The sequence below is a fragment of the Ursus maritimus genome, unplaced genomic scaffold (genome assembly GCF_017311325.1).
Source record: "Ursus maritimus isolate PB19 unplaced genomic scaffold, ASM1731132v1 scaffold_1, whole genome shotgun sequence".
Taxonomy (NCBI): domain Eukaryota; kingdom Metazoa; phylum Chordata; class Mammalia; order Carnivora; family Ursidae; genus Ursus; species Ursus maritimus.
Window position 1 is genome coordinate 67,727,870 of NW_024423343.1, and position 13,446 is coordinate 67,741,315.

A 13,446-nucleotide genomic window follows, 5' to 3' on the forward strand; every position below is an offset into this window, starting at 1 on the left:
CTTCATAGATAAAATAATATTTTGAAAAATGTATAGATGCTCTTGTAAAAGAGCTGAAGAGCTTTTGAAAAACAGTCATCATGCTCTTTAATTGGGTCGGTATCATTGCTCTGCCCCAAGTACTATTAGTGGGTCCATGACACTAGACCCATTGCTCTAACCCAACCATCTAATCTATATGATGTCTGGATGCTGGAAAGAAGTTTTACAATGTATGAAATCCAGAAATAGAAATTACCTTTATTCAAATTTTAAAGAAATTGAATCTAGAAAAAAACAGTTTGAAAGAGAATTACTGTAAATGTCAATAATGTCATACTAACACTTTCATTTTTAACTCAATGAACCTAGGCTTCCCTTTTTCCCTAACAAGGAAACATCTTTTTCCAGTTCTCTTAGAAAAATAAATTTATACATTTATTCCAAATTGGCTTTGAAGTTAATTTCAGGTATTAGTAAATGTCTACACTAGTTTAAAAATGCAAATTACTTTGTATTAAATGTTCTCAAACATTGATCAAATAACATCCAAAATTTCCTTTTATTATGGTCAGGTACATAAAAAATGAGACTTGTACACTGATTTAGACTATCATCTTGATTATCAATTAATATTTCAAATTCTTCACGGTTTAATCACCTCTAATTTGGACATGAAAATAAATATGTTCCTTGATAATCATCCTAACAGATGTTGAAATACCTGACATTAGTTTGTTTTATTGTTTGAAGAATTGTCACACGATTAAACGTGATAGGCTTGTAAATGTTGCTAACAACTTGATTTCAAGGGCATTTAAAGAACTACCCAGTTTCAAAGTTAAATCAGAGTAATTTGATTTCTCCAAGTGAAAGAACAACCATAATAGATTTTAAGTCTTCAATTAAGAAGATCCTGTATAATCATTCCAGAGAAAGAAAAAGTTGATTTTTAAAAAGCTGTTCTAAAATCTCTGAGCATAAAAGATATGCAACCCCTACAAAAATAGTACCTGTTTTAGAACTGTGAATAAATGAAGAAAAAGTTGGAAATTACGCTATCATAAAAGTCTTTTACCTAAGATATTGAAAATTCCAGAAACAACACATACAAAAACTGGGCAAAAGGAAGAATTTCAACAAATGTAAAATGTTTTTTTATCATAGTAGCTAGGCTTTCCATAAGCTTCTGTCAATATATTAAAGATAAAAATATCTGTGGTATTGCTTATGTTTGATTTTGATGGAACTAATTTAAATTACAAGGGAGAAAGCATTTGCTAGCTAAAATTTTGCAGCATTATCAGCAGTGCTGATTACAAAATATATATTTACTTATTTAGACATTTGAAAACATATCTTCCAATCTCTTCTGATTCCCACATAGAACTTTCAAATCAGTTAATGGTTTGTAAAAGTATGAATTTGAGCTCTCATGTGTATACAGAGACTTCCACATTACCTGGAATTATAATGAGAAAACTATTAATTTAGCCTAATGTTTTCTGCTTCACAACATCAATATATTTCTCATATATTTTTGATGCAAAATTCACACTGATAAAAACAAGTAAAAGAGAAATTTTTGCTTTTTTTTTTAATTTTTGCACCCTAAGAGTCAATCTGGCTTAAAGGAATTATTAAATCTAACTGCTAAAACCAAAGAACATCACAAAGAAATGTAGCTAGTGTTTAATGGGATTAAGCCAAGGGGTCTAAACAGAGAGTACTCTAAATTTTCATGATAAGCCATTACCATGCAGTCAAAATCCATACTTTTTTTTTTTTTAACTCAACACACCTTTTATGGAGTACCTCTACTATAAGCCAGGTCATATATCAGGCACTAGGGATACAGACATGATTCAGACACAGTCTAGTGTGGGAGACAGACTCATGCCCAACTAATTATAAAATGCATTGCTAGCTGATTCTGAACTTAACTCTAATGGAAATTTAATCAATTTATCTGCTTAGCCACATTATAAACAGATCATAGAAATTACATGGACTTTCCAAAAAAAGCCACTAGCACTAGAAATGAGTTTATAAAACTAGAAGTTTTATAAAATTTTGGGCAATAGCTAAATTTTGCATATAGTTAACTCTTATATTCAGTGGAAATTTAAGCTTCTGTTGAACTTTTTAAAAAGCTTGATTCAATTCACAGAACAGTCACATACATTAATAGAAGTTCTCTCTATTGAATTGTATTATCACCTTTTCCTTAGGCTATTTCCTTTCCCTCTTCCAAAGGTAAATGCTTCCTACTATTAAAGGGTGTTTTATATATAATTCAGGTGAACAAAAATGAGTAAGATTTAAAAAGTTTCCAAACACATTCTCTGCATTTGATAAATGTTCATTGCTCTTTATTTTGACTGTCTCTCAGATTTATGTAAAATCCCCTTACTTGGTTTTCAATTTGAATGTTCAGCCAAAACTAAATTCTTTGAGAATACTACATTTTCTAAAATCTTAACTTCTTGAAAATATAGCCAAGTCCAAACAATACACTGTTTTCTTGTGCAGGCTTTATCCAAAATAATCAAAGGTGAACTCTTCTATCTGTATTCATATAACATAAAACCACTGCAGTGGCTTATCAGAAAGGAATATGTGATTAGAAAGTCAGAACAACATAAAATAATCACCAATCTACTTGTGAAAGGCTGGGGGGAAAAATCAGGGGGAGGCTAATCAGAACTATATGTTGTTTTCCCTATACATATTCTCTTTCTTAAGTTTTGTTTATACATATATGTTAGCTATAGTCAAATATTATCACAAGTTGCGTGTTATAAAAAAAATAGTACAGGTATATCTGCAATTTTTAATAAAATTTCCATCAAAGCCCATAGTTTCATGGGAGCATATAAAACTAAGAGAGAAAAAGTTACTGGGAATTGCCAAACTCCTTCCTATACATGGATGTAGATAAAGTGGGATGGTCACACTTAGCCTGACAGGTACTCTTTCTCCATTTCCTTCTGAAAGAGAATTTATAGATTAATATAGGATATCCCTTTGTTCTGTGTTTTTGTGGATTCTAGTTTTGTCTACTTGGCATCCATTCATCACAGGGCCACATATAGTAACTTTATTTTCCTATTTTCGATATTACTGATGATCTGGCATTTGGGGCCTTACAGACCCAGGGAGAGACTAGTCCTTTCGAGGCTAGCTAAATCCCAAAGATAACTAACAACTTGCCTACAAATATACTTTTCATATACAAACCAACCAATCCCAAATCTATACCACCAACTTCCTCCTCATCTAACTCACACAACCAAATCAATAATTCTGCCCTAAACCATCCCAGGGCCAGGTACCAGGCAACCAGAGACCACCTCTACAGCCCAAAGCCCACCAGAATTATTTAAACTCGACAATTCCAAACTGTTTACCCTGCCTTGCCTTGCCTTGTCTTTCCGTATAAAGGTTCTGGTCTGAACTTTTCCTTGCTCCTGTCCTCTGTCAATATGACCAAAAGCTAGCGCTTCCCTTCCTCTGCATAGCACGTAGCAAATCCCTCTCCAGAGACTTGCCGGTGTAACATAGCTTTTCTGAGCCTCTCCCATGTTATTCTGCAAAACTAAAACTTTGTACCTTTGACCCACACCTCCCCATTTCCTCTTCTCCCCATCCCCTAGCAACCACTCTTCTATTCTCTGCTTCTGTGTGTTTGACTACTTTAGATTCCACATATATGTGAGATCATGCAGTATTTGTCTTTCTGTGTCTGGCTTATTTCACTTAGCATAATGTCCTCCTCAATTGTTTCTAAGTATTCAATTATTACTTCTGAAAATCAAATGGTCTCTAACTCTCTCATGCCTAATCACTTTTGTGAAACGTTAGATGGATTAAGATCCATCTGTCCTTATCTTATTGTAACCTCATTGTCATTTCAAATTGTAGTCCGAAAAGCCCCCCAAATCTTTAATAAATTTTATTTGTTTAGTGTGTGTGTTTGTTTTGTCTTTGAAGAATGGTTGCTAAGGATGGAAGTTTTTGTTTTCCTCCGCCTCTCCTGTGTCTCTTTTTGTGGCCACAACTGGCTGACCATCTCATAAAAGGCCACAGCATAGTGAAACTATTTACTTAAAAAGATAATCTGAATTATCTTTGAGTCTTATTTATTTGTACTGGTCTTATTCTCCCTTTTTCATGGATCATCTGCACAAAGACATTATTATCAAAACAGTGCAAAATGTCTCTTAAGTCCATGATTGGCACGTTTTACAGTACCTTCTTATGTAGGTGGAATTTTTGCTGCATTTCTTAAAAGACAGAAAAGCTACTTGTTTACCTCCTCCATTCGCATCTAATAGGAAGGCTGCCATAAAGGCAATTAATGTAACTGAATCAATTAAAATTTTAGATTAATTAAAATATATGAACCGTTCACATATTAATATTTGTATTAAAGTTCAATTGCATTTTGTGAAGCACTCTTGCTTCTTGCTTTCTAAATATGCAGGTACTTTTTGAGATAAATATAAATACGTGTTTATAAATTATTGAAACATAATTACCAAATTATTATTTTATGGAATAATCTGTAATTCAATAAACTTTTGAAGCCTTTTCTTTCCCTTTTCAAGATATTTTCAGAACCAAGAGAAACACCAGGAAAGTATATTTTTCCAAGAAAAATTGATTCTAATGTCAAAAGTTTCAATGTAACCATGAAAGTTAGGTAGTAGAAGTCATTCTAAAGGATTTGACCTATTTGAAATCAAGAGAGCTACTGAGCTAACTATATACTTTGCAATGAGCTATATCACTATCTTAGGGAATCAAAGATATAAGCCCTTTTTTAACCTGTGCCAGATCATGCAACCATTTCTAAAGATGGGAGAAATCTGTTTAGATGAGAAAGCCATATAATTCAGTATTCCTAGTCGAAGAAATATAAGGAAGTTTAAGTATGTAAAAAGAAATGGAATAATATTTTTAAATCATGAAAGGGAATAAGTGAAATTATCAGCTACTTGAAATAATTTTGTGAAAGGCTGATCTTTTCAAAGCTGGGCTCATGGTTGATTCAGCATGTTTTAAATGGATATACCATAGTTAGAATTTCCTGAATTATGAGAAATCATCACTGATCTTTTAAATGGACAGCACTGATATTAAGTTCATCATTTCTGCATTTTTGTCCTCATAAAGATTTGATAAAATATTATATTACCCTATGTTACAGAAATGGTCTGCACTGGAAATTCCATCTCCTTTATTAAACTGGCACTAGTATCTAACAGTTTCTGATATCAAGCTAAGAGAGCACATCTTCAAGACTTGTTGTTGTTTAGCTCTTACGATAACCATTTATGTTAAAGACTAAATAGAGAGTATAGCTTACAATGCCAAGACAAATGTAAAACAATTACTGGTGTACAACTGTTTACTAAATTATTCGAATTAAAGTAGAATAACCTTAATCTCAGCTCTTAACAATTAATTGTATTTTTCAAGCCACATAAAGATAAAAAGAATTACTAAATCAGAGAGTTATGAGCACAGTCCAAATCATCATGTTATTTAAGTAACAACACATAGGAGGGTCTAAGAATTTTACTTCTGTCAAGTTTGTCATCAGGATCCTCAGATACTTCTTCAACATGGTTTTGGTGACATGAGAAGTCCTGGATAGTTCAAATAAGAATGACAGTCTCTTCATAAGGAGTGATAAAGATGAAAGCGCTGTACATAAGAATCATCTTAATGCAACAAATAAAACCTGAGTGTCTATCATAAACTAATAATCAGTAAGGCTGAGAAACAGGACAAGACACTGAAACACCTTGTGAATTGCACCTCTCTGAACTTCATTCTTTAAAAAAACCTTTCTTTTAAAGAATGTCTGTGGTTTTGAAGAAGCAGGGGAACGATTTCATTATTCAAAGATGACTAAAAATTTTCATGGCCAAAATGGTATCTAGTATGGATCTGTAATGATGGGCTAGAGTTTCATACCTTCACTGTACAAAAGAGCCCTGTATAAAAAAAAGATAAGCTAGTAACTATAAGCAGCATTTCGGTAATAATTTGAGTAAGGTGAACAAACCAAAGAGTTTTCCAAATAGTTCAACAGCCTTCCGAACTGTGATTTAAAAAAAAAAAAAAAAAAAAAACTTCATAGAGAAACACTACCTATAGTAAAGTTGGAAATGGAATACAAAAGAAAGTGTTAGCAAATGTTGCCAATTTTCAATGTTTTAAAAATACCTGTGAGGCTTTTAGTGGAAATAGAAACTGGTTATATAATATTTCTGGAAGGAATTTTGGCAATATTTATACACAGACTCAAAAATTAGCCTACTAGCTCCTTGAAGAAATGACCGATTCCAGGGCTGAGGCAGAGAAAATACAAGATGACCCAGGAAAATCTTAGTGCCAGACATTAAGGAAGCACTCAAAAAAGAATAAGAGCATGTTGAAAGGATGAGAGCCAGTTGAAGGAGCTCCTAATGTCCAAAGACGAAAACATTTGAGCAACAAAATTGGAAGTGAGAATGTTAGAATATGGCCCATAGAATAAAATAAGTAGCTCTGAGTCCATTCTGAAATGAGCTATTAAATGAATAAATGGAGGATAAGTGACAGCTCCTCGCTACAGAAAAATCCTAATTTCTGAATGCAAAAAGAATGAAACAGGAAATCACCAATAGGCAAATGCCACCATAATAAATAAATAATAAGCAGGAAATAGTCACTGATGAATGCTAAAATTTGTGGGCAAAAGGTTGAGGAAAAAATAGGACATTTGCAATGGTCTTCAAGTATCTCCCCCAAGATATTCATTATTACAAAGGGGAGTTTTTAATTTTACAGTCAAAAACCCAGCAGAGACCTCCATAATCAAGGTTAACATCCCCCAAAATAACATCATCTATCCCCCTGATATAACTCATTGAGAAGGAAACATAGCTTCAGTCGTATTCTCTTTCTTTTTTTTAAGGTTTTTAATCTATTTATTCGAGAGACAGAGAATGAGCAAGTGAGAGAACACAAGCTGGAGGAGGGGCAGAGGGAGAGGAAGAAGCAGGCTTCCCACTGAGCAAGTAGCCCAATGTGGGGCTCGATCCCAAGGCCCTGGGATCATGACCTGAGCTGAAAGCAGTCGCTTAACCAACTGAACTACCCATACGCCCTGCTTCAGTGGTATTCTTGACAATAAATGCATGACCCCAATCTCATAATGAGACCCTCACAAACACAAATGGAGAGATAATCTACCAAAAAAAAAAAAAAAGCCCTGTACACTTCAAGAGTGTCAAGGTTATGAAAGATAGGGGAAAACTGAATAACTCACAAATTGAGATGATAAAAGAGACATGACACCTGAACACAAAATGGGATCCTGGAACAGAAAAATGACATTGGTCCTTTGATATCCTAACAAATATTGTGGTTTATTTAATAGAATTGTACTAACGTTCATTTCCTTTTGATTATTAACTATAGTTATATAAGATGTTAATATTATGGCAAAGTGAATGAAAGATATATGGGAACTCTGCACTATTTTTGCAATTATTGTGTAAATGCAAAATTTATCTCAAAATAAGAAGCTAAAAAATAACAAAATGAATGTTTTCTTTTATATTTGCTTTTCTATGTTTTCTAACCTACTCTAAAAAATAAGTGTTAAATTTTAGAATTAGGAAAAATGTATTTTATTATACTTACACCAGATTATATTATTGGCTTGCATCTTACTACTGTCAAATGGATAAATCAAGTTATTGACTAAGCATTATTAAATCAATAATTCGTTATTGAATTAACTATGCATATTGGGTATAAAAATCTTCAGTGCAATTATTTTCAATCAAAGGAGAATAATACTCCAGTAGTCATACCAATGATAGCTATCATTTTTGAATAATTACTCCAAACAGTATAACTCATATGTAAATGTATATACATAAGTATGTACATTATACGTACATAATTCATTGATTTTCATGAGCCTGTGAGGTAGATATTATTATTGTTATTATTCCTATTTTATAGGTAAGAAAAATGAGGCTTTGAACAGCTGGGAAACTTGCCAAAGCTGGCATACACACTTAATTGGAACAGTTAGAATGGTCTGACTCCAAAGTTTAAGCTCTTGACAACTGATGTCTACTAGGGCTGCTGCTTAATATATTACCCATGATATGTTTAAGAAGGACTTGCTTGCACTTGGCTCTGTTAGAGAGTAGCACAAAATTATGTGAAATAGACTCTGCTTTTAAGAATCTAGAACTCTAATTAAGGAAACAAGTTATATGTATGTGTATTTATATATGAGTAAAAGTAATTTTATATACACATATAAATTGCAAAGTGATATGTAATATGTAACAAATGCTAAATGAGTAAAATGAGCAGTAAGCAATTTTGTAATACATTATGATCTATAAAAAATAGCTCTCTGTATTTTTTTTTTTGCAAGATTTAGTCTTCTAGGATTCCCACAGCTAAAACAATTCAGACATACTATAAGTTTTCAGTTAATTTTTTAAGGTAAATATTCTCAAACTTTAGTGTACACAAGAATCACCCAGGGAGTTTTTATATTTCTTGTTTATTGGCACCACCTCCTCGATATTCAAGTTTTCAAGTTTGAGTAAGGCCCAGAACTTGCATTTTTCATGAACCCTCCTAATGATTCTGATGCAGGTGCTTCTTGAGTTTAAAGTTTCAGTAACAATCCCTTTGTTTAGGAGGAAAAAGAAATATCTCCTGGAAGTGCTTTGTAAAATTATATAATACCAGATTTTTTGGCAGGCATTTATATCCTAACATTATTCATTAATAAAACACGGAGTACATGTTGTCCACTTAAGTAACAAATTAAATTATACATTAGGTCTATGTCTTGATGTCTACATGTTTTTCCATTTTTTAACCACAATCTTGTCTCTGAGCAAATCAGAAGAGTTTGGATAGGTTTATTCCAAGAGCAGCTTAAATATCAGCAGAACAATCACCTCTGTACTTATGAAAGGAACAGAGTGAATCTAACAATAATGAAATGTGCTTCATCAGCAGAGCTGTTTTGATTCCATCTGGTAGTTGTTATATACCTAACTACTTTTTATGGCACTTGCTTTCTGGAATGTGACTAGGTTATCATCTTTGATATCGAAGACCCATTAATCAAAATAAAGTCTTTAGGGAGCAGTCACCTTCTCTAAATAATTTTGTTTCTCAGGATAAGCAAGAAAAAGCATAGGTACAAATAAATGTTGGAGGCACTCCAGCAACCTAACACATTCAATATGCAATGGGGAAAATTCTTCTTAAAATAAACTGCTTATTAGATCCCTGAGCGTAATTTTCATGAAAAATAATCAAGTCTTGATACTGATGTAAGAGCTTTATCATTAAGTCAAAACCATAAATTTCTTGGCTATAATACATTATCACTCTATCCCACTCAATCCCATAGATTAATTACTATTTCCATTCTCTTGGAAAACATCTGGAGTCCGGAACTATTTGGAAATGGCCTACGCTTAACATAGGAACTTGTATGTAAATGGCATCCAGAAATTTTTCTGTCATCCTTGATATAGTACATAGAAGTCCTCACTAAAAAAATTAAAACTACAAAACATTGCCATAAGAAATTAAAGATCTAAATACATAGATGTGTTTTGGAAGACTCAACATTGCCAAGATGGCAATTATTCCAAATTGAGTTGTAAATTTAAAACAATCCCTATCAAAATCTTTGCAGGTTTTTTGTAGAAATCAATAAGTAGATCCTAAAATTCATATGGAAATGCAAAGAATCTAAAATAACCCAAACAATCTAGAAAAAGAAGAACAAAGATGAAGAACTTAATCACTACTCTATTTCAAATTTCACTATGAAACCTCAATAATCAAGACAATGTGGTATTAGGGTAAGGAAATGCACATAGATAAACAGAACAGAACTCAGAGCCCAGAAAAAATGACCTTCTATTGATAGTTACTTTCAAAAAAGCTGGCAAGAAAATTCAATGAAAAAAGGTGGCCTTTTCCACAAATGGTGCTTGGGTAACTGGATATATATATGCAAAGAATTTAGACTCTAACTTCACACCATACACAAAAAATTAACTCAAAACAGATCATTGATCGACACGTAAGAACTGAAACTATAAAACTCCTAGAAAAAAACATACAATAAAAATCTTTGTGAGCCTAGTTTAGGCAGAGTTCTTAAATTCAATACCAAAAGCGCAATCTGTAAAAGAAAAAAAATGATAAATTGCACTTTGTCAAAATTAAAAACTTTTGTATTCCAAAAGTCACCATTAAGAAAGTTAAGACAAGGCCAGACAGTGAGAAAATATTTGCAAATCATATTTCAGACAAGGAAGTTGTATCCAATATATATACAGATATTTATATATAAAAGAAAACTCCTGTAAGTCAAGAAGATATCAAATAACCAATTTGAAAATGAACAAAATATTTTAATAGACATTTCATCAAAAAAGATATATAAATGGCTAATAAGCACATAAAAAGATATTCAACATCATTAGTGCTATAGACTGAATGTTTGTGTTTCCCCAAAATTCATATATTGGAACCAAGCCCTCAAATTCACGGTATTAGAAGGTAGGAACTTCAGGCAGGTCTTTTATGAAAGAGGTCCCAGGGAGCTCTCCTCCCCTTCTGCCATGTGAGAACACTGCTGAAAGATGGCCATCTATAAACCAGGAATGGGCTCTCACCAGATACCAAACCTGCTGCTCTTTGATCTTGGATTTCCTAGCCTCCAGAACTGTGCAAAATAAATTTTTATAGTTAATAAACCACCTAGTCTATGGTATTTTGTTACAGTAACCAAAATGGACTAAGACAATTACTCATGATGAAAATGCAAATCAAAATCACAACAGCAGGGGTGCCTGGGTGGCTCAGTCCTTAAGCGTCTGCCTTCGGCTCAGGGCGTGATCCCACAGTTCTGGGATCGAGCCCCACATCGGGCTCCTCCACTGGGAGCCTGCTTCTCCCTCTCCCACTCCCCCTGCTTGTGTTCCCTCTCTCGCTGGCTGTCTCTCTCTCTCTGTCATATAAATAAATAAAATCTTTAAAAAAAAAAAAAATCACGACAGCATACCACTTCGCACTCATTAAAATGACCAGTCAAAAAGACAGACAATATCAAGTGTGGGCAAAATGTGGAGAAACCAAAACCCTTATATGATGGTACAGCTGGTACATGTAAAATGGCACAACCTAACTGAAAAAGAGTCTCGCAATTTCTCTAAACATTATACGTAAACTCATTATATGATCCAGTAATTCCACTCATAGGACTCCACCCAAGAAAAATGTAAATATATGTCCACACGGAGATATACACATGAAAATTTATAACAGCATCATTTATAATAGCTTAAAGTTAGAAACCATACAAATGACCCAACTCTCAATAAACAAAATGTCATCCATACAATGTAATACTTTTCAGCAATAAAAAGGAACAGACTTCTGATACATGCTACAACATGAATGGACGTCAAGAATGGTTCACTTAAGTGAAAATAGCCAGATGCAAAATACTGCCTATTGTACAATTCCACTTATGTTAAATGTCCAGAAAGGGCAAATCTACAGAGACAAAAAGCAAAGTAGCAAAATGTAGATTAATTATTGCCTAGGGTAAGAAGTGGATGTGAACTACATGTGGGCTGGAGAAAGCTTTTTGGGACAATGAAATGTTCTAAAATGGATTGCAGTGATGATTACTCAGCTCTGTAAATTTACTGACAATCATTGAATTGTACATTTACAATGGGGAAATTTTAGATAAATAAATTATGTATATGTATATAGTATATGCATTTACTACGATATGTAAAAAAATCTCCTTAAGCAACATAAAAGCTTAGGAGAAACATACTTTGAAAATCACTATAAAATGATTGATAATGAATCGATGCTTTCCTTGGAGTTTGACTTATAGTCTATAGTAACATAATACTACATGAGGCTAAACTAACAATGGCCTTAAAAAAATGTTGGTAACAGAAAGTGAGGTATAATGGGAAAAAAAGGTATTTTCCTAGAAATGTAGTTGTTTTGATGTTCCTTATGTTCAAATTTAAAGTATATCAAGAGAAAGTTCAGAAAAATGATTTGGAGAAAAAAAAAAAAACAATAATTTGACCCAAGTTAAATAGTTCTCTTCCTCTCTCGTACGTAGGATATGCTATATACTCTCTTAACTTAGCTTTGAAGATATATTCCAAAAGACCTCTAGGTCTGCAAATAGTTCACTGAAACCCTGACCAACCCCAACATTGTCTTGACAAAAAGAATAAATTTTATGGTAGAGACTATTTGGGTGTGTGTGCATGTGTGCACGTGCATGCATATATGTATGTGCGCATTATAAATTTTCATGAATATTCCACTTGCCCTTTTCTTCATCTATATAAATATGACTTATATAAGAATTGTTTAGATCCTCAACTTCTTCCCTCTTACAATAATGATTAAACAATAACTTACATTTTTTGCAATATTTTTTAGGTAAAATTCGACATTTTGCAGTATATAATTTCACAGTATAATTCACAATGTTATACAAACATCACCACTATGTAACTCCAAAATATTTCCATCACTCAAAAAAGAAACCAAATAGATGTTAGCAATCACTCCCCAATTTTGTCCCAGGCCCTGGCAACCACTAATCTAGTCCCTAAGGATTTGCTTATTCTGAAGTTTTCAAATAAATGGACTCAAGCATTATGTGGCCTGTGGTACCTTACGTTTTATAACATCTTATATCATAGTACTTTCACTTTTGAAGAGGTAGATGAGAAAGCACATTTTATAATGGTATTCCTTTTATTTTTTCATTGGCTCTAATTAAAAAGAAGAGAGTCACTTTTTAAGTAGATGCAATATTTTCAAATCCTAGCTCAGTACTTATTAGCTATGTGAACCTGGGTAACTTACTCAATTTTCTGGATAACATTAGCAACTTCTCAGGATCCTCATGAAGACTAGAGATGTCTGTGCTTAGTGTGAGCCTAAGACAATACCTATTATTACTTCATAAAGATTGTCTAATTACCATCATCATTTTAATCTGGCACTCAGATATTTACTCTATGCTGGAAGAGGGACTATACAGGGACGCCTGGATGGCTCAGTTGGTTAAGCACCTGCCTTCAGCTCAGGTCATGAACCCAGGGTGAGTCTGCTTCTCCCTCTCCCTCTGCCTGCTGCTCTGCCTACTTGTGCTCTCTNTTTCCCTCTCTGTCAAATAAATAAATTAAATATTTTTTAAAAATAGAAGAGGGACTATACAAAGGTGGAAAAAATCAAGAAATTTGGATTCTAGGCCAAGCTCTGCCATTAACTAGTATAAGCAGAATGCCCTTAAATACATCTTCTTACCTCTTTGGTGTCCAGTTTCACCACGGGTAAATTAAGGAGTTAGTCCAA